At 46.8% G+C, this 22,783-nt stretch overlaps 1 protein-coding gene and 1 long non-coding RNA gene across 10 annotated transcripts in view; one reads left to right on the plus strand and one right to left on the minus strand.

Annotated features, from left to right (window-relative positions):
• Positions 1-22,783, plus strand: part of ZNF385A (zinc finger protein 385A) — a 207,413-nt gene that overhangs the window by 140,620 nt on the left and 44,010 nt on the right. The window lies entirely within an intron of this gene.
• Positions 20-22,777, minus strand: LOC307210806. The gene is made up of 4 exons (XR_013836136.1): positions 22,268-22,777; positions 13,191-13,360; positions 3,643-3,720; positions 20-602 (listed from the first exon to the last, which is right to left on the minus strand). It is a non-coding gene; the product is annotated as an uncharacterized lncRNA (long non-coding RNA).

Raw genomic sequence — 22,783 nt, forward strand, 5'->3', positions numbered from 1 at the left:
GGGAAGACGGTAAGCAAATCAGATGGGAGCCCAGCAGCAGCGCCCCACTAGTGAGTCCTCGTAACTCATATTCAGAGGTTGGATTTTTTTGGGGTGGGGAGATTCTAGTCTGGGTATCAAGATTCCTGTGTTTTCCCCCAGCAATTGCTCCTTGGTGATAGTTGTGGTAGTATATTATTATATGATGTCCTATTCGTTCTTGGGGGATGCGGGTGGTGCTGTGGGTTAAACCACAGAGTCTAGGACTTGCCAATCAGAAGGTCAGCGGTTCGAATCCCCGCAACGGGGTGAGCCCCTGTTGCTCGGTCCCTGCTCCTGCCAATCTAGCAGTTCGAAAGCATGTCAAGTGCAAGTAGATAAATAGGTACCGCTCTGGCGGGAAGGTAAACATCATTTCTGTGCACTGCTCTGGTTCGCCAGAAGCAGCTTAGTCATGCTGGCCACATGACCCCGAAGCTGTCTGCGGACAAACGCCGGCTCCCTCGGCCAGTAAAGCAAGATGAGCGCTGCAACCCCAGAGTCGTTGACGACTGGACTTAACGGTCAGGGGTCCTTTTACCCTTTACCTATTCATTCTTGACAGGCTGCAATCTGAGAACAAACTGCATGAAACAGAAAAGTAAACTCTGTTACAAAGTCTGTAAGGGGCTCCCTTTGGTTAATTCCCATTAATTCACATTCCTTGCCTCCCCATCCTCCCCTGTTTGCAATCTGTAGGTGAAGGAGAAAGTAGCCTACACAGTGATGGGATTTAAAGGTGGTTTGTGTTGTTGGCGTGGAAGTTAGGGCTTTTAGTGTGCTCTGTCACTCTCTTTCTCTGTCTCCCTTCTCAAAATGGGGCTTCGGAGAAATCAGTTCCCGACTTTGAGAGTATGCTGTGCTTGCATGTTGGCTTCTATTTGAGTCCGGGGATTAACTACCAGAGCCAGTGCAGGGATGGAGGTATGTTGGGTCAAACAAGTGTGCAGCAGGCAGCAGAAGTGACTCCAGAATCCCAACCCTTTCTCTGCCACAGCGGAACCAGGAGCAGCTGCTGTGCCTTGGTTTCCCCGTTCGAAGTGCTCTGTGCAGTTGCAGCCCAGTGGGGAACATAATAAGGCTTGAAGTGCCCTTGGAGCAAGGCAGATCCTGGAAGAAGAGCTCAGCCAGGCCAAGCCAATTGCAGCTTTGCAAACTTGCTTTTGGAGGAAAAGGGGTTGTGCAGAGTTTCAGCTCTCTGACCTTCCTGGCTCAGTGTGCTGCTGTGATAGGCAGCCTGCCAGCTCATCCCAGTTGGAAAAAAACCCCACCATTGTACCCTGCAGTTGCAGCCTGTTTTGCTGACTTGCAACTATTCCAAGGCTCTGCCCTATACGGGGACATTGTTGGAAGGACCAGGATAGGGGCGTGGTTGTTTTTGTTTTTGTGGCTGGCTTCTTTTCAGTAGATATAATAATCTGTTACAGCTTGAGCATTTTAAGATTTAAAAAGAACGTTTCTAAGGGACCAGGAATATGTGGCCCTCCAGACTCACAACTTGCATCATCCCTGACCATTGGCCATGCTGGCTGGGGGCTGATGGGAGCCAGGAGTCAAAAGGCTCCCCACCCCTGTTCTAGCCCAACCTAAATCTCCATTTTACCTGAGATGCAACCTTTATGTTGCATTCTGCATTTAGCTCTGGAACATGCAAAGTAACAACAGTGCTCCTGAGCATGTGAAGGATGCCTTTTCTCTACAATAGAGCAACTTGGTGAAGTCCATAGAGCTCAAAAGGAAAATCCTTCAACACCAAGCGGGAAAGGTACGTTAGAATGGCAAGAGCATCGACCATCCCCCCCCCCCCTTGCATATAGTGGAAACTCTTAATTCGTTTAGCACTGTTTGCCAGTGCCACCCAGATACCTTTGCTTATCTTGGCACTAAAGCGCCACTTGGGCTGCATTGAACCTGACACTCCAGAAGTCAGCCTTTCAGGTCAGAAGTCATGGCTGCCAAGCAACGTAACTCTCCTGTTTTTAGATGTTAACCACAGAGTCCAACTCTGTGCAACAGCTACAGTTGTTTAGTTCTTAAGCTGTCTCTGAGAGCAGCAGCAGCTTGCTCAACCATATCTAAAAAAAAGTTCCCCCAAAGTCCAGAACTCTGTGAAGCAGCTTGTTTCATTTTCTGCAGTTAGGACATAGCAATGAAAACTGCTGGCTCATCCCATCCAACCTTTTGCCCCGAAGTTGTGATGTCTTCTTGCTAAAGCAGCCTTCCCCAACCCAATGCCCTCCAGGCATTGCTGGACTACAAGTTCCATCATCCCTGACCGTTGGCCATGCTGACTTGGACTGTAAACCCTTTTAACGGCCACCCCTTCAAACGGCTTCCAGAGGGTTAACCTTGCTAATCCGTTGCAGCACAAACCAAGGGTATGGTGGCACCTTAAAGACAAACTAATTTACAATGACATCAGCTTTTGTGGACTTCAGAAGATGCAGAATGATGAAGTGTGGACTCCAGTCTGTGGAAGCTGCTGCCAAAATAAGTACAGTCATACCTCAGGTTAAATATGCTTCAGGTTGAGTGTTTTCAGGTTGCGTTCCGCGGCGACCCGGAAGTAACGGAACGGGTTACTTCCGGGTTTCACCGCTCGCGCGTGCCCAGACATCACGCACATGCGCAGAAGCAACGAATCATAACCCGTGCATGTGCAGACATGCAGACGTGGGTTGCGTTCTGCTCAGGATGCGAATGGGGATCCGGAACAGATCCCGTTCGCATCCAGAGGTACCACTATATTGCTAGTATTTAAGATGCCACAAGACTTTCATTGCCTCACTTAAAGTTTAGATGAATACTCTTACTCACCCCAAATTGCTCTGAAGGCAATTGAAGATGCATTTGTCGCATCCCGTAGGGCAGTGATGGCCAAACTTGGCCCTCCAGCTGTTTTGGGACTACACCTCCCATCATCCCTGGCTAACAGGATCAGTAGTCAGGGATGATGGGAATTGTAGTCCCAAAACAGCTGGAGTGCCAAGTTTGGCCATCACTGCTGTAGGGGTTTCTTGCTGTCTCCTATAACATCTTCACAGAACAGGTAACCCATGAGACCTTTAAATCCAGTCCAAAATAATTTGTTTATGTAGCTCAGATGTGGGAAATTTGTAGCCCTTCAAATGTTGCTGGATTGTGACCCAGCATCCCTGCCACTTGCATCATCACTATGGCTGATGGGTCTTGGAGTTCAACAACATCTGGAGTCATAACTGATAGAACAGGCCAGGACCCCCTCCCGCTACAGTTTGGCAATTGCCCATTTTTCATTGAAAACTGCCCTAGAAATCTGACCTGCGGCCTCATATCATTATCTCATTGCTTTGGCACAGGGTGACCAAAGGCATTCAACTCATCATCACATCACACAACCTACTGAAAACTGCTTCCTCACTAGAGAGCACCTTAGCTTCTTCTCTACTTCAAAGATCTGGGCTGTTCACACCTTGTTCCCCGTGAATTAGATAAAAGAAGCCCCCTTAGAAGGGATTTTGTCTGCATGCTTTCTGGAATGTGCCATCAATATTTAACAGCCCCCAAGTCTGAGGGTCCTTGGCATTTAAGCAAATATGCAGACAAGGAATGCAATTCTCCCTCAATCCCTGATAGATTGATTACCTGTGATACTGTCTTGCCATTCTCAGACGGCTATCATAACGTCTTTATGCAAATTATGGCACAGCCACACATGGAATCCTGTGTAATAATAATAATAATTTTATTAGTTATACCCCACCCATCTGGCTGGGTTTCCGCAGCCACTCTGGGCAGCTTAAAGCATATCTAGTCATCTCGCCTCGAAAGGCTGTTGGGAAAAGGTTGATAACCAATAATGTAACCAATAAAGCTGGGGCCATATTCAAGCCAGAAACCCCCCCCCCCAAAAAAAAGATAAATGGGCAACCAAAATTATCAAGGGGGTGGAGCCTTTCTTTATGAGGGAAGGTTGCAACCTTTGGGGCTGTTTAGTTTAGAGAAATGGCAAGCAATGTATAAATTATGCACAGTGTAGAGAAAGTGGATAGGGAAATTTCTCTCTCATACCACGAGAACTAAGGAACATCCAGTGAAGTTGAATGTGGAGGATTCAGAACAGACAGAAGAAAATACTGAATGCCGGTTCCTGGAGACCAAAATTTGTGCTCAAGTTTTGCTTGTGCACTTCCCATAGGGGCATCTGCTGGACATCTGCTGTGAGGACAAGATGATGGAGTTGATGGACCACTGGCCTGACCCAACAGACGGTTCTTAGGCTATTGCATACATATGGAAACTGATAATGTCAAACTAGCCAATCTTAGCAATCTTCTGGCCAATACAGGCAGATCACCACTTGGCATTCCAAGGGCATGAAGAAAATGTACAGAAAGTGGTGGTGTTTGCAGAAATCAGTTCCATGAAAATTTCAGACTTTTTAAAAAAGTTTTCTACTCCTTATGGCTGTGTGCATATGCTTTAAAGTATATGTATATGTACGCATGTATGCAAACAAATGTTGGCTCCCTCGGCCAGTAAAGCAAGATGAGCGTCACAACCCCAGAGTCGTTCGCGACTGGACTTAACTGTCAGGGGTCCTTTACCTTTTTTTTTTAACGCATGTATGTGTTACACTTTTAATCTCCCCTTCATCTCACGGGATTCTAGAGAATTTCTTTTCCATTAGTTTTGCCCTATCGATAATGACTAGCAAAACTGGGATATATACAAAAGAAAAAAACGATTATTAGGGGAGGATAGAAATAATGCAAATATGCAGAATAGATATACAAAGTTCAGATGTCCCTTTTCCCATGGTTTGCTATGAATTGCAACATTGTCTGAGCTCCCCTGACACAAGCAGCAAACTTGTGCACACTGCGCGGTTGCAGGCCATGTTCCGTGATGGGAATTGAGTCTGCAACTTGCAAGTGCCAGAAAGACACTGAGCAGGCATATGGTCCTTGGCCTGGTTGCTGTGTGGAGAAAGGACATGTTGGAGTAAAACGTGGGGGGTGGGGGTGGGATGGTGAGTTCTGTGCAGCTTTTCTTACATAGAATGTGTGAATGCACATGATCACCTGTGCTGTTTCCAGTCCTGGCCTCTACACATGTGTATGTACAACCCTGCTGTGCAGTCAGGGGTTCTGGAAAATCAGGCTTCTCCGTTGCTCAGAAATATACCGTACTTATATGGGTACACTCCATGTGCATAGATTAGCGGTAGACAGCCTTGTGCTTTTATTTGCTAGATAGATCGCCGAGGTCGCTGAGGTCCACCAGCTGGCTCAGGAAGATGGGCACTGAATTGCTGGACATGTTGCTCTGAGCACATGCTCAGCCTGGAAATCCGGCCTTCCTAGATTTCGGCAGCTTAATTTCGGAGCGGGCCTGGGGGAGACTTTTTCTTGGTGCTTTTGTTAAGCCATTAGGAGTTTGAAACCCTAGCTGGTCTAATACAAATTAGCTGGAGATTTACTAGTAGATGCAGGTGTAACTTTTGCTCCATCCCGTGTAGATCTTATATACATAGGCTAAGCTGAGGACATGAAAGCTGGGAGGGGGTGACTTGTGCAACCCTCCCTACAAGCCCTGGCACATATGTTCACCATAATGTGCAAAACGTATTCATGAATGTACCGTACAATGTGGACTTATGAGGAGAGGTGTCAGTAGGGCAGTTGAGGTTGCTGCAATGAGTTTGGGGAGGAAGATCAGCATGGTCTCTTGACCTTGTCATAGGGTCTTCTGGCCCCCACTTCACTCCACCGATTCCCCCCACCCCTTGGGAAATATGGGAAGGACCAAGAACAAGCCAGAAGGATGGAGCAAGGCCAGTGACCGAATGATTCCAGATAAGTGCTTAATATCACAAACGGGTCGTTGGAAAAGGTTTTCATTCCGTTTTTAGGTTGTTGCTTTTTAACCTCAGGTTTTCTGCAGAGAGAGAGTAAATCCAGATTAAATGGGGTGGAAATACAGGCTGTCGTTTTGATGCTGATGACTTTGTATGGATGCGGCAAAAAATTTGCACGCATGAACAACAATAAACACCAATCGGAAACACCCTAATGTGTGCAGAGGGAGGTACTGCTGTGCGAGAGAGGTAGAAGAAAGGACGTCATAGTGAAGGGTATATGGATTATAGGGGGTGCATATAGAGGGGCTAATTTCAGAGGCAGAAGGTATCATTTATGGCTCACTGTCCCCTAGCGCCACATTTCATTCCCGCACCCGATAAGAGGGCATACCACCTGTTCAGGGGCAAAGTAAATGGGGTGTTTTCTGGCTTTGAAGACCCTCACAGCCATTGAGATGGAAGCCTCCTCTGAACTGCATAGGCCTTCTTTGAGTTCCATTTCTGGGTTGTGTTAGAGCTGCTGGTATCCTAAATTTGTAATTGCATTGTGATGTCATCTGATGGTGAAAGGCCGGGCGACAGGGGCTTACCCAGTGAAGTTTCTCAGTGGTGCAAGAATCAGGGTGCACATTTATTTAGACACACGGCCTGCACTACTACAATCATTGTACACACACACACCTTCCAGTTGGATCTTGGTCTCTTTGCAGATGTTATGTGTCCGGGGTTTGGTTTCATTTTTAATTTTTTTCTGTAACTGTGCTCTCTCTGGGGTTCTGGGATGAAAGCCAAGAGGAATTGTTGAAATTCCTTGGTCATTCGCATTCATTTAGCTTTGTATAACAGTGTTATGAAAAGTAATAATTACAGTTGTTGGGAATCTGCTTCAGTACAATCTGCTTCAGTACAATGACTAATTTGTGTGTGTGATTGAACAGGAGTTTTAACAAATTAATAGAATAGTTTTAACAAATTAATACTTGGAATGTTTGGGTGCTTAATTTGACCAGTCAAATGACCAGCTTTAATCCTATGGTTTAACAAGCAAGGCTGGGTGGGAACTTTGTGCCGCATAATGCAGTTTTTAAAACATCACATGAAATGGGCCAAAGAATATGAATTTAAACCTTTAGATCAGTAACCATGGAAAATAAAACCCTTTTAAGTCACAGAGATTTCACAGGTGCTTAAACAGTCCCTTTGGAATAAATGGAAGTGAGCAGTGCTTAACTTCCAACTGCCGCTCTGTTTTGGCAATCTAGAAAGTCTCTGCTAGCCTACTGCGAAAAGGCAAGTTCCATCTTCCTCCCAACTTTTGTTTAAAACACCTTCCATTCCTAGTTACCTTCTGTCCCCTTCTACACTGTATATCAAGGGACGTGGGTGGCGCTGTGGGTTAAACCACAGAGCCTAGGACTTGCTGATCAGAAGGTCGGCGGTTCGAATCCCCGCAACGGAGTGAGCTCCCGTTGCTTGGTCCCTGCTCCTGCCAACCTAGCAGTCCGAAAGCATGTCAAGTGCAAGTAGATAAATAGGTGCCACTCTGGTGGGAAGGTAAACAGCGTTTCCGTGTGCTGCTCTGGTTCGCCAGAAGTGGCTCAGTCATGCTGGTCACATGACCTGGAAGCTGTACGCCGGCTCCCTTGGCCAATAAAGCGAGATGAGCGCTGCAACCCCAGAGTCGGTCACGACTGGACCTAATGGTCAGAGGTCCCTTTACCTTTACCTTACACTGTATATCACACATCGACTGAAGGCATTTGAGCTCTTAGACTCATCCCCTAAGGGCTAGAAATTTTCAATTCATGAAAATTTAAGAGTTTCTGGATCCTGAATTGCTGGCTTCTTAATTATGTGCATACGCAGCCCTCCCATGAGCATGCGAGATATTGCAATTTCCTGGTTCTAGTTCCTACTCTCCATCATTTTGGGCCGGCTGCCTGTTCTACAACTTGCACATAACCAGCGGAGGTCAGTGTCTAAAACGAGAACCCTTTCCCCATCTCTCTTGGTGAGAGAGAGGGCGTGATGACACTCTCGGCGGCCTTGAGGAGCACTGGTGTCTGTTACACGCTGGGCAAAGGCAGTGGAAATGTTAACAGGTAGAGTGACAGGGCCTGGGAAGTTGCCAGCGGGCCTCGGCTGGCAGAGGCAGGGGCCAGCTTGTCTCAAACTAGGCACTCCTGGGTTCTTTCTAGAAGTAGCTCTGTGGCAGACGTACGAGAATCCTTGGCCCTTGCCGTGACTGTGGCCATCACCCTGGGTGACCTTGGAGAACCAGCTACCTTGGTTTGCTATCCCATGACTTCCAGGTCACAATCCATCTGGCTCAGGGCTGAAACAGGCATGATGTGGGAGATCTGCAATCCAATCTCACAGCTTTTTTATTAATAGGCCAACCACCAGGAATCTGATTTTGATCAGGGCAGCCCCATAGTGTCTGTGTTGTTTTATTTTGTGTGTGTGTGTGTGTGTGTGTGTGTGTGTGTGTCTAAAGGCTAGAAACTTCTTGTTTTCCCCATGCATAAAACCTTAGAGTTTTAGGGTGCTGAATTTCAGGATTTCTTCCTCCCACACCATTTTCTCTGTCTAAATCCCCCCACCCTCTTTCCAAAACTCCCTGCTGGAGGGGGAAACACAGGTGCCAGTTTTTTTCCACCAACAGTTTCAGCTGGGACACATGGCAGCGGAAGGAAAGAATTAAATATACCCTCCCCAGTTCAAGAGGGAGGGTTAGTTAATTGAATACCTCCTCTCAAATGCCACTCCTCCAATCAAAAGAAGCGCCTTGTGGCTGCTGCTTTAAAAAGCCGGGAGAACTGATCACAGATTCCTGTGTCTGTGATCCATGTCTGTTTTCACCGTCAAAGGCATGTGTTCTCTGCACCAAGAAGAGGGGAGCCACCAATGTTTAAAGTCATATAGAGATACACACAGGACTGTGATTTGCTATTTGTTTGGGTTTATGTCCTATGGTGTGAACATTTGTCTGAGTAGATTATTTTGGGTGAAGACAAATGTATATTCTGGAGTGGTCAAAGCAGTGAGCCTGCCTGTAATATTGGCAATACAAGCCTGCACATCAGCACAGCAATCACTGGATTGGTGAAGGAGTCAGTATGTATCAGGTGGGATGTCTCACTTATTTAAAATGATTTTTTTAAAAAAGAGGAACAAGCTCTTTGATCTATATGTACAGTGGTACCTCTGGTTACGGACTTAATTTGTTCTGGAGGTCCGTTCTTAACCTGAAACCATTCTTAACCTGACGAACCACTTTAGCTAGTGGGGCCTCCTGCTGCCACCGGCGCACAATTTCTGTTCTCATCCTGAGGTAAAGTTCTTAACCTGCGGTACTACTTCCAGGTTAGCGGAGTCTGTAACCCGAAGTGTTTGTAACCTGAGGTGGTTGTAACCCGAGGTACCACTGTACTTACATCCTTCACCTTACAAAAAAAAAAAACCCAGAACAGCTCCAAAGATGGTTCTCTCTATTCTTTTTTAAACTGTCTATTCCTTCCTTCTCCTTTTTCCAGGAGAAAATGTTATCAAACCACACTTACCACTCATTAAAATGATATATATGTCTTCACCTGAGAAGCTTACTTGTGTGTGTGTGTTTATCTTCTTAGAGTAGCCCTCTACATGTTATTGGAATCCAGCTCCAATCCACCCCAACCTTTTTCTCCTCATTCCTTGCTCGTCCTTTTGTAATGTAAATTGTAGGGTCAGTGGTTCTAGCTGCTTTCTTGTTCTGAACAACACCTACCATGCTGCTGAAGTTGACTACAGTGCTAAACTAAGTTGATAGTGCTAAACAGTAGTAGCCAGGCAACTGCTGTCCCATAATTAATCCTTGCAATGTCCCACTTCTTCAGTGGCTTCACTGCAAAGGGATCGATAACAGCTTTGCAGCGTGGCGCTGACTGCAGTGGCAGCTGGGTCTTGTGAGCCCTCTCCCCTCCGTGAACTGACCTTGCATCTTCTCTCACGCACAAACACCCTCTCCTCCCTTCATAGCAAGGATGGCTTGCATTTTGTATCATCTCAGTGTCCTATTTGGAAAAGCATGTCTATTTGGGGTGTTTTTATATAGGGACTTCCTTAAAACAGTTGTGACCTCACCTGCACGCTTCGTTTTTCCTTTGTCATTCCAGTCATTTCACTGTCACCCCCCCCCAAAAAAAAAAAACAACGACAATGGGAAGGTCAGAGAGACTTTTGCCAAACCAGTGTCCCTGGAGAACAGACCATTGAAGGGCATAAGTATACAAGCAACCCCTCGTTTATGTGTGTTGAATATATGCGTGACCATGCATAACGCCAAACCGAAGTGAAGTTTAAAATTGCAAATGGAGCCCTAAAAGAGCCTAGTAAAGGTAAAGGGACCGCTGACCATTAGGTCCAGTCGTGGCCGACTCTGGGGTTGCAGCGTTCATCTTGCTTTATTGGCCGAGGGAGCCGGCGTACAGCTTCCAGGTCATGTGGCCAGCATGACTAAGCCGCTTCTGGCGAACCAGAGGAGCGCACGGAAACGCCGTTCACCTTCCCACCGGAGCGGTACCTATTTTTCTACTTGCACTTGACGTGCTTTTGAACTGCTAGGTTGGCAGGAGCAGGGACCAAGCAACGGGAGCTCACCCCGTCTCGGGGATTCGAACCGCCGACCTTCTGATCGGCAAGTCCTAGGCTCTGTGGTTTAACCCACAGTGCCATCCGCGTGCAAAAGAAAAGGCAAAAAATGGTGCAAAAACCGCACCTAGCAATCCCACTAGCCTTTGCACCAATTGTGAGGCCTGTGGAGAGTTGGAGTTTGGTCAAGGAGGTTTGGAGGAAGTGATTGTGGTGCAGTTTGGCATCTGCTAAGTGCTACTGTTTAGGTTTTTGTTTTTGCAAAGGTTTAGAGAGTGTTTGCTGGCTTTTCAAATGGTGGTTTCATATATATGCGATTTCACTTAAATGCACGGTGCCTCAGAACGTAGCCTCCACATAAATGGGGTGCGTGTGTGTGTTTTGCCTGGATAAGAAACAAAATGGCAGTCAGATAATCAAAAGCCATTTTGCCCAGGATAAACAGCATGCCCTCAAGGTGCGGATTATAGCTACCATCAGCCTCGGCCTGCACTGCCAGTGACCAGGGTTGATGGGAGTTGTTGTTTAATACCATACGGATGGCAACAAATTATCTATCTCAATCTAGCCCAACACTGTGGCTTCAATGGTTTTATTTTTACAATTTATTTCCTGCCCTTTTTTCTGTATCCCTCGGGTGTGTGTGTGTGTGTGTGTGTGTGTGTGTGTGTGTGTGAATGAATTCAAACCAAATATTAAAATCAATTAACATGTACCATCAGTTATAGACATTCTCTGGTGGCCAGTCAGATGGCCCAAAGAAGTTATATAATCCAAGCAAGAGGTGGATAGCTGTCTCCTCTTGTTTTCTCTCTCAGTCTCCGAACAATTGTGGTTAATAGCTTGCAGCGGATAACTCAGTGGAGGATTTGGCCTAATTCATTTTAGAATCCATCTATGCCAGTGGCCTTCACAGCACCCTGTAGCAGTTAGGAAAGGTTTAGTTGATAAACCATCTGTCACTCTGCTGATTAATTAATGAAAGCTGGGTAAACTCAAATATTCTCATCACCTTTCAAATCATTAAAAGGAAGTTCAAGATAACTTGCACATTAGATAAAAAACATTTGCTCCCTTTTAAGAAAATTTGTGAGCAAACACAGCTACCCATCATTGAATTTTTTTTTTCATCTGCAACAGCTTCCTGCTTTTACTTCTCTATTACAATAGACTGCTTGGCAAAATCATCATCATCTTCTTCTTCTTCTTCAGAAACTGCACATGTACTCTTTCTGTGCAGCCCTGCTGATAAATTTAAGTTGATTTCTCAATTAAACTGCTTAAAACTCACAGAACTGCTTAGATTGCATAAGTTAAATGTGGGCTGTGCTTCTTTGTTCTGAACTGCATGCCAGTCAAGTTGGTTTGATGAGTGTGGTGCTGCCAATGCCAAGGTTTCAGGTTTGATCCCTGTATGGGACAACTGCATATCCCTGCATTGCAGGGGCTTAGACTAGTTGATAGGGTCCCTTCCAATTCTACATTTCTATGAAGGCTACATTTGTACCATCAATTTCTGTCTTACAGAGTCAGGATAATCATGAGCTCTGTGTAGCCACACACGGCTCCTGTGCAGCCCCTTTTCTCCTCCCTTCATGTAAGCAGCCATCCTGAGCAAACCAGGAAGTCAGTGAACCATAGCTTCCTGTTACATCTGAACTGGGAAACTATGCTTAATGGCTTCCAAACAACTCAAGACATGTAAGCCAAGCTTTGGAAGCTGCAAACCCATCAATTCTTGGTTCAGACAATGGTGAAGCTAGGGTCAGCTTTGGTTTCCTAGTTTGTTCAGACACTCATTTGAAGGGAGGAGTGAAATGACTGCAAAGGATGTATGTATTTTTCCAGGAACTGATTGTCCAAGCTAAGTCAGTGTGTTGAGGGACAGTGAGCAGTTTTCTCTCTCCTGGCTTTCTCTGTTACTGTGTGTGTGTGTTCTTAAAACCTCTTTCGTGTTCCCCCTTTGGGCGAATTTGCACATATATGATGATGATTGCACAATGAGTCTGCAACCACATTTGTTAAGGTGGATCACCCAAGATCAAATATCACAAACATAACTTTTCATATGTACCATCTTTGAAGTGGAAGCAGTTTACATGTTTAGCGATGAGTAATTGAGTGACGAATCAAGTTTTGTGTGTGTGACTCCATCCTCAATTACCGTAAACTTTTCCTCTAAACTGCTTCAGCTCCTTAGGGTATGTTCAAGCAACAGCATGTTGTGTTCCTTGTTCGGTGCCCTTCTGACTATGCATATCGGAAGCACCATGCCCAGTAACTAAAATGACAGCCAAATAAGGATGCTCAATTTACAGAGTTATTGTAGAAAGGGTTTTTTCTCCATATAACAAGCAACAAGACCCAAGTGGCATAGTGCATGCTTTGCATGTGCAAAGAACATTGGCTTATTCCAATGGTGGGTACCTCCAGGCTGTTTCACCTAATCACACCCACCTGTCCAACGTCTGATATTATATGTGATGTCAAAGTGTGGAACAGGTAAAAACATGGCTGTGATGGGCTGCTCTCAGCTACTCATCCCTCTCTAGTCCATTTGTTCAAAGGAGCTCTTCTCAGTACCCTTCAGCTGATCAGCACTGAGAAGGGGGCCTCTTTGAAGTCAACAACTGATATCATAATGATGACAGATGACTAGGCAGGTGCAAATCTCATTAGTGAAATACAGTTTCCCTACCCTGTTTTAGTCCTTGGTGTCTCCAGTTAATAGCTCACAAGCAAGTAGAGTTGGGAAAGAATTCTGTCTGAGATCCTGAAGAATTGCTGCTGGTTAGGTTCATTTCAGACTGGAAATACTCTGTGGGCCTCAGGTGCTTCCTTCCTCTTTCCTACTTCTTCTCTTGCGTTCTGTGCAACATAGATGTTGAGAAAGTGGTATTTCGGTCAGGTGGGACTGTGCAGGTGGAGTACCAGTTTGAAAGGGCATTGGTTTAGTTGCAGGCAAGAGTTTGTGCATTGAAAAGCATGTAACACAAAGTATTTCACATTAAAGGCTTTAAAGGCTTAGGTGGGTATTGTTTAAACCAGGCTTCCTCAACCTCGGCCCTCCAGATGTTTTTGGCCTACAACTCCCATGATCCCTAGCTAGCAGGACCAGTGGTCAGGGATGATGGGAATTGTAGTCTCAAAACATCTGGAGGACCGAGGTTGAGGAAGCCTGGTTTACACAGTCTGGGATGGCATGGCTGAGAGAGCCCTCTGTTTCAGAAGAACCATTCCTTGTCAGAGTAGAAAATAGTAGCCGCCTGAAGCTTGTCTAGCTCTGTTTGCAAGGTGCAAGCAGAGTAAAGCACCCACAAATTCATGACTACATTGGAATTCAGGTTTAGAACCCCACATAAAGACCATGCTTGTCCTGAGTCTGTAAGAGGTTAGTTACATGGCCAGGAGAATTGCATGGCACAGCTCTTGCTGGATTGTACCATTTCAGACAGCAGGTGGGAGGTGTGAATGAACATGTTTGAATGCTTATTCTTATGGGGTGCAGGGAGGGGAGGAAACTCGCTGAAGACAGAAAACTGGCAATGCACAGAGCATCGCAGGTTCAATCCTTTCCTCTAACAGGCCAGTTTTCAATGCTTTGGTAGGGACAGGGACGTGCCCCTGCAGTCTAAAATGCTCCAGTTTTGTGAGTGCTACATCATGCAGTCATGTGAAGCTGAGGCTCCAATACTTTGGCCACCTTATGAGAAGAGAAGACTCCCTGGAAAAGACCCTGATGTTGGGAAAGATGGAGGGCACAAGGAGAAGGGGACAGCAGAGGACGAGATGGTTGGACAGTGTTCTTGAAGCTACCAGCATGAGTTTGACCAAACTGCGGGAGGCAGTGGAAGACAGGAGTGCCTGGTGTGCTCTGGTCCATGGGGTCACGAAGAGTCGGACACGACTAAACGACTGAACAACAACAACAACATGCAATTCTGCTGCCTTGCATCCCAGTTGTTAAGCATCTGGGAAGATGCTGCCTTTGTCCAAGAGCGAAAACAGAGGCTGCAAACCATTTCCAGCCGCTTGTAAGCTGTGGCGTCTCCCCCACTCCACATCCCCCTGTGAATTTCTAAAGTCCTGGCCAAGTGTGCAATGAAGTGGGAGCTGTTTAAACAGCTGCCGCACCCTTTTCCTATTCTCTCTGTCCCTGTGGAGGCGTGTGAAGGGATTCCAGTTTATGCAAAGCCCCAGGCTCTGTTACTGGCTGGGCTGGAAACAGTGCACTCGCTCTGTCTTGTTCTGTCTGACATGTGTCTTCTGAGCAGGGCGGCTCCTCTCCTAAGAGGCTGGGAAATTCTTGCCTCCCTACCCAATGCCTGGAAAGGCCTGCAAGGCTTGGCTGTGCACCCATTCTGCTCATCCGACCTGGTGGCTTTTCTGTCACTTGACAGCTTTTGGGAGGGATAGGAATTTTCTGGCACCCCATGGGACAGCCTGGTGTGGCTGTTCTCCACCGTGACCAGAGTCACCTTCCTTTCCAGAGCTGGGCCAGCACTGCTGAGATAAGGCAGGCTTGCAAAAACAGCCCAAGTCCACATGCACTGCTGTACGTTGCTTTGATTTCACAAATGGTGGGTGTGCTTTAGCTCATGTTCTGTTTCCTGTGAGAAAGCAGTTGAAGCAGGGACTGGGAAGGGGTGGCCCTCCTGAATCCAGCTCCCATCAGCCCCAGCCAGCATGACCAATGGTCAGGTTTGTTGTTGTTGTTGTTTAGTCGTTTAGTCGTGTCTGACTCATCGTGACCCCATGGACCAGAGTACACCAGGCACTCCTGTCTTCCACTGCCTCCCACAGTTTGGTCAAACTCATGCTGGTAGCTTTGAGAACACTGTCCAACCATCTCGTCCTCTGTCGTCCCCTTCTTCTTGTGCCCTCCATCTTTCCCAACATCAGGGTCTTTTCCAGGGAGTCTTCTCTTCTCATGAGGTAGCCAAAGTATTGGAGCCTCAGCTTCAGGATCTGTGCTTCCAGTGAGCACTCAGGGCTGATTTCCTTCAGAATGGATAGGTTTGATCTTCTTGCAGTCCACAGGACTCTCAAGAGTCTCCTCCAGCACCAGAATTCAAAAGCGACCAGCCTTCTTTATGGTCCAGCTCTCACTTCCATACATCACTACTGGGAAAACCATAGCTTTAACTATACGGACCTTGGTTGGCAAGGTGATGTCTCTGCTTTTTAAGATGCTGTCTAGGTTTGTCATTGCTTTTCTGCTAAGAAGCAGGCATCTTTTAATTTTGTGACTGCTGTTAGGTAGGGCGGAGATGTAGACCAGCAATATTTGGAGGGCCACGGGCATGCAATCAGGGGTGGACTTTGGTCCTTCGAATTTCAGTGGCGCCCTGTGCAAGGCCAAAATTCAGCGCCCCTCCCCCCGGACTGATGGGATTTGTAGTCCAAAGCACATGAAGGGCACCAGGCTGGCAAAGGGTGAATTGTGGTATCCTTAAGCAAAAATATTTCTAGTCAACAAAGATTCAGTCGAAGATTTATTTCTGTAATAGACTGGCAAAACCCAGATTGAAAGCACTAAATCGTCATCTTTCCTTCCAAATCCTTTTTGGTCAGTGTGGAATCTTTTTCCACACTGAGATCCCCTATAGAAATAGGAGTGTGTATGTTTGTTTGTTTATATTCCCCAGAGTGGCTGGGGAAACCCAGCCAGATGTGTGGGGTATAAATAATTTTGTTTAGTCATTTAGTCGTGTCCGACTCTTCGTGACCCCATGTACCAGGGCACGCCAGGCACTCCTGTCTTCCACTGCCTCCCGCAGTTTGGTCATAAAATCCATTATTATTATTGAGATATTTATAAGCAATGAAATGCTAAAATAATTCCACAGCAGCGTACAACAGAGTTCAACGAGTCAAACAACTGCTAGGTCTCGATGAATTTTTTTTGCATATAAACATCCTGAACTTGGGTCATGTCAGAGCGGGGCTTGTTGCAATTACTCAGTAATAGAATCTTCTTTTTGAATAGTTTCACACAAATAGAAAATGGCTATATCCATCTTGGTGTGTCAACTGCAGAAATGTCTAAAGCTGAACAAACTAATGAAAGCTGTTCCTTTGCAGCTATTCATATACAGTGGTGCCCCGCAAGACGAATGCCTCGCAAGACGGAAAACTCGCTAGACGAAAGAGTTTTCCGTTTTGGAGGTGCTTCGCAAAACAAATTTCCTATGGGCTTGCTTCGCAAGACGAAAATTTTCTTGCGAGTTCCTGCGGTTCCCCCCCCCTTTCCCCCCTTTTTCTAAGCCGCTAAGCCGCTTATCCGATAAGCCGCTAAAAGCCGCTAAACCGCTAATAGCGCTAATCCGCTAAGCCGTCAATGGGCTTGCTTCGCAAGACGAAAAAACCGCTAGACGAAGAGAATCGCGGAACGGATTAATTTTGTCTTGCGAGGCACCACTGTATCCATCTTGGTGTGTCAACTGCAGAAATGTCTAAAGCTGAACAAACTAATGAAAGCTGTTCCTTTGCAGCTATTCATATACTACTTGGCTTGGGAATGGACCTGGGACTTGCATGCTCTCCCCTTCATTCCACCTCATTTTAGGCAGAAAATGAACTTGTGAAACCCCACAAGGAAAGCAAGATCCATCTCATTGGGTCAGGGAGATCCTGCATTTAACTTTTAGATCATCACATCATTTCCCCTGTTCATTACCTTCTTCCCAAGATCAGGCAGAGAGGCAGAGAGGGGAAGCTCCAAACCTGAGATCTGCTTGGAATAGAATAATTTCCCCCGAATCCCTGAAGTCAAGTAATGTCTGAATAGGCCTCTTGTTTCCAGCTCTTCATTGCTGTTACCATAGTGCATCCAAACATTTATCCACAAACCATGAGCAAGGATCTATTCTAGATCAGTATTTCTATTGCATTTTCATTTAATTTTAATTTTTGCTACTCGCAGTCCCAGGACAAAGCTTTTCACGCTTTCAATACATACATCCTTCCTTTTCCTGGATTAGCACACCTTAGGTTATTGTGCCTTCTCCTCCCTAATAAGAAATGGAATTTGTGCAGTTGGGTCATACACAACACACAGCACCCCATAAATTTGATCCAGATTACTAGAAAAACGTGGGGAAGTGGGGAGGGAGACATTTGAGGCAGGAGGGTGAATTATTTTGGCTCTGGATTTGTAATTAGCCAGGTGGCGCTGTGGGTTAAAGCCTCAGCGCCTAGGGCTTGCCGATCGAAAGGTCGGCGGTTCGAATCCCTGCGGCGGGGTGCGCTCCCGCTGCTCGGTCCCAGCGCCTGCCAACCTAGCAGTTCGAAAGCACCTCCAGGTGCAAGTAGATAAATAGGGACCGCTTACCAGCGGGAAGGTAAACGGCGTTTCCGTGTGCAGCTCTGGCTCTGGCTCTGGCTCTGGCTCTGGCCAGAGCAGCGATGTCACGCTGGCCACGTGACCCGGAAGTGTCTCCAGACAGCGCTGGCCCCTGGCCTCTTAAGTGAGATGGGCGCACAACCCCAGAGTCTGTCAAGACTGGCCCGTACGGGCAGGGGTACCTTTACCTTTACCTTACCTTTAGCTTCTGCTGGAACAAGTTAGCGGATTCTATTCACAATGAAACCTGACCTGAATTTGCCATGGGAAAAGCAATAATAAATGGTTAATGGAGGAAAAGCAGGACAAAAAAAATATCGAAGGGGCGGGGGACACAAGTTGCATTCAACGAGTGTACGATCTGTGTACCTGCGTGCACAAATAGTTTAGTTATACACTCATACAGTTTTCCAATGAGTGTACAGTCTTAGTTGGGACGCGGGTGGCGCTGTGGGTTAAACCAGAGCCTCAGACTTGCCGATCAGAAGGACAGCGATTTAAATCCCCGCAACGGAGTGAGCTCCCATTGCTCGGTCCCTGCTCCTGCCAACCTATCAGTTCGAAAACATGTCAGAGTGCAAGAAGATAAATAGGTACCGCTCCGGCGGAAAGGTAAACGGCGTTTCCGTGCGCTGCTCTGGTTCGCCAGAAGCGGCTTAGTCATGCTGGCCACATGACCCGGAAGCTGTACGCCAGCTCCCTCGGCCAATAAAGCGAGATGAGTGCCGCAACCCTAGAGTCAGCCACGACTGGACCTAATGGTCAGGGGTCCCTTTACCTTTACCTTTACAGTCTTTGTGCCTCTGCACACAATAACTGAGTTGTCCAAATTAAGCATACAGTATACTCTTTCACACAAGCACTTGTACATGTGTACAGAGAACGTGTGTTCAGTGTAACATGTGAACAAGGTAAACTAGACCAATCCTGCAAAAGTGTAATGCCTTAATAAAAGAAAAGCTCTTCTGTTACGAACCTGTGCACCCCCCACCATGCCTTCCTGAGAGCAAGAGTGAAATAAGTAGGTCTCAGAAGGAGCTCTGCACTATATATGCTGGCCACTGGCCATTTTCCTATATGGGGCTCAAATAGCCTCTGAGAGGCCTCTGCTAACCTAAATGGTCACTCTTCAAGTGGGAGAGAATGTGGGAAAGGGGCATTTGTAATGCAGATGAGGATTTTGCGTAATGTGACGTATTAAATTTACATTAGCAACCCAGCTGAAGCTAAGAGCTCTGAAATCTAAGTCTGCTGTATGAAAATGCCCTGACCGGCTGCCAACTTGGACATCCGCAACTGAGATGATGCCATTTCCCCACTGTGGACCTTGTGGGCAAACACTAGACTCAGCTATCATTTCTTGAGGGTCCCCATATGGCGCTGTGTCCTCGATTCCTGCCTTTCCCCTGAATACTAAATCTCTCTGTGATGAGGCAATTGGCGCTGGAGTTGGCTCCTGCCTTTTCAGCAGCTGCCTGTTGACAATTTATATTGTAATCACAGAAACCGGGGCCAAACAGCCAACCAAGGCTGGGCCCTGCTCCAGCTTTACGCCAAGAATTTATTAATTATGTTCTGCGCTGTTGGGATCCTTATGGGGGCGTGACTGCCCATTGAAGTGGCTCCTTTGCAGCATTTCAAAGCCTGGTCATACTTCTTTGCGATGCAGCTAGCAAGCCAATCAAACCTTTGCCTGTGCTGTCAGTGGCTGGGGTGTCCAGTAGGTTAGACTTGGGGGAGTGGAGCTCTTGGATCTCAAAGTCTCCAGCAGCATTGCAAGCCCATGCAGTTCTGTATGGAAGTGTCAGCATGGAGTCCCCCAGCGCAACGTGCGATGATAAGGGTATAATATATGCAGTCCAAGATGTGTCAGCTGGGGATAGCGAAAGAAGACTGGAGTGAGACCCGGGACAGAGGCGTGAGAAATGGATGGGCCAGAGCAGTAGCCCAGGGAACTCCCAGAATCTTTGGCCCGCTGGCTGATGGACCGAGCCCGGTTTCAGATTCAGTCAACGTCGCTGCCAGGTCTCCCAAAGGGAATTAGAATCACAGAATCGTTGCGTTGGAAGGGACCCCAAGAGTCATCTAGACCAACCCCTGCAATGCAGGAATCTCAGCTAAAGCATCCATGACACATGGCCATCCAGCCTCTGCTTAAAAACCTCCAGGGAAGGAGAGTCCACAACCTCATGAGGTAGACCATTTCACTGTTGAACAGCTCCTACTGTCAGAACATTTTTCCGTATGTTTAGTCGTATGTGCAGAATCACATGTTTCACTGGCCAGAGGGTAGTAGATAGGTTTTCAGGCGGGACACTGGGTGGCTAAGCAACTGGATTTCTGTGGTGTTCAAAGGGGCAGTTCCGTTGAGAATTAACAACGCCCTTCCCTGTCTTCTCTGAACCTCTCCCTCCCCACCCCAAACGAGTGTATCATGTTGATCAAGTGATTATTATTATTTTTTTTTAAGTTGCAAATCTTTCATAATTCCTTTGCCAGTGGAGTGGAGGGTAGCATGACTACTTAACATTCATGGAAAACTTAAAGGTAAAGGTAAAGGGACCCCTGACCATTAGGTCCAGTCGTGGCCGAGTCTGGGGTTGCGGTGCTCATCTCGCTTTATTGGCCAAGGTCATGTGGCCAGCATGATTAAGCTGCTTCTGGCAAACCAGAGCAGCGCACGGAAACGCCGTTTACCTTTCCGCCGGAGCGGTACCTATTTATCTACTTGCACTTTGACGTGTTTTTGAACTGCTCGGTTGGCAGGAGCTGGGACCAAGCAACGGGAGCTCACCCCGTTGCGGGGATTCGAACCGCCGACCTTCTGATCGGCAAGTCCTAGGCTCTGTGGTTTAACCCCCAGCACCACCCATGATGGAAAACTTACGAGCGTACAAAGCACATTGCATATATTCAGTGCTTTTTTTTTTTACACCACTTTTTTTTTTAGTTGTTAAAAAGTGTGGCACTTACTGTAACAACTTCATGTTGAGTGCCAGACCTGTTTTATGAGAAAAGAAAGCACTGCCTATGCTAACCTGGTAATCCTTACAAGTAGAGAAGGAACTGTTACAGAAGCCAGTGTGATGGAGTGGACGGTTTTTTTTTTGGGGGGGGGGGGTACCAGATCTCTGCTCGCTGGCCAGCCCCACCCCCCGAACAAATCACTATCTCTCAGCTGATCTACCTTGCAAGGTTGTTTTGAGGATATAATGGGACTGGCCACATCTTTATTCCTCGTTGGAGGAAAGGGTGGGATATAAAAATGTGATAAATACAATAAATATTATTCTCTCACTCCCATGTTGCAGTGGAGAAGGGCGATTTGCCTCCGGCCACCTAGCAAGTCCATAGCTAAGGCAAGATTTGACTCAGGAACTTCCCAGGCTACGGACTCCACCAGCAGCCATCTTTTTAAAGTCACAGGAACCCTAAAACGGTGTGCAGTTTTGCTTAAGTGCCAGTCACCCTGCAGTACACACATTCCTGTTTAACGTAACTGTGACAAAGTGCAGTTAACCACCTGGTGTCACCAACCATTTGCATGAAGATGAAACTTAAAATGTATCATGCTTTGTTCTCAATTTTCAGTTGGATCTCAGGGTTGCTTTTGTCCTATAATCAGCAATAGCAAATGAGAGAAATCGAGATGTCTTGAGTTACAGGGTAAATAAAGGATAAGAGGAAGAAGTGAAAATTATCAAATACAAGCGGGGAAGGGCGTTGTCCAGTTGGGGATTCTCAAGAAAAGGGCAATATAATACAGATTTCCACAGCATATGGATGACTGGTATAATATGTAAATCTAGGTCATCATGGAAATAGGTCATAGGTGTCCCTAGTGAGATTTCCACATCCTGGTGGGGTTCCCCCTCCTCCCCGCTCTTGGTCCTCCCCCCCCACAACTAAGCCAAACCATTATTTATCTGGGCTTCTGTCCCAGCAGGGGCAGACTTTTGTAATATGGCACCCTGAGCAACGACAAAATCCCCCGCTCCCCCAATATTTCAAACTTTGAGTAGGTACTCATATAAATATATGTTGTTGTTGTTGTTGTTGTGTGCCCCCTCAGCTCAGCACCATTTTCTGGGGGAACTGCCTGCAACACCCTAAATCCGGCACTGATCCCAGATGTGAGGAACTTATTTTCACTCTGAGGGCCTCATTCTGTTTTGGGGAGCCTTCTGGGGGGGTCATTGCCTCCAGAGGCAAAAGCTGGCAAGCAACAAATTTCCATTTTTTCCTTTGTTCTGCACACACCCCTCTGTAGCCTCCATCCATGCAAGTGGGGATAGATCCTAGCCCGGCAAAAACACCCGAGGAAAGTTTGACGCAGGCCCCGTGAGGGGAGTGGCTGGGGAGAGTCCTTAGGCCGGATATAGGCCTGGGGCCAAATGCATGCCCCCCCAGGCCAGATGTTCCTTACTTACCCTTGCCTTATCTCTTTGTTCTTGGAGACTGTCCAGTGCTTGTTCTGTTTCCCCTTCCCTTAGTTCCTGGGATTATCACATACATAGAACCTCTGTGTAAACGGTGCGAATGGGGGTGGGGAGCAATTTGCTCAATTCTCTCAGCTCCGTAGCAGCCCAAGACATTTCATTGCCTAATGCAGAAAATCCAGATTCTCTGCCCGCAGCAGTGATGGGGGAGGGAAAGCTAACCATAGTCAAATGTAGCCTTCAGTGTTAATTCTGAAATCTTGGCCACCTCTTCCAGCCCAAGCTAGGGCTATTCCCACCCCACTGGAACTTGTTGATTTACAGACAGTGCATGACCAGCTCATCATTGGGTGTCTGGCTCAGAAGCCTCAAAAGTAGCTGCCATAGCTTGACAGGGTTACGTGGTTTTACCTTCAGTTAGATTAGATGGTAGGAAGTTGGCCTTGTAGGCGTAGCAGGCTATATTCGCTGACCACCATTTCTTCCCTCTCCTTCCTCCTCGTTTTC

The sequence above is a fragment of the Podarcis cretensis genome (assembly GCF_951804945.1).
Source record: "Podarcis cretensis genome assembly, chromosome: 2".
NCBI classification, from domain to species: Eukaryota; Metazoa; Chordata; class Lepidosauria; order Squamata; family Lacertidae; genus Podarcis; species Podarcis cretensis.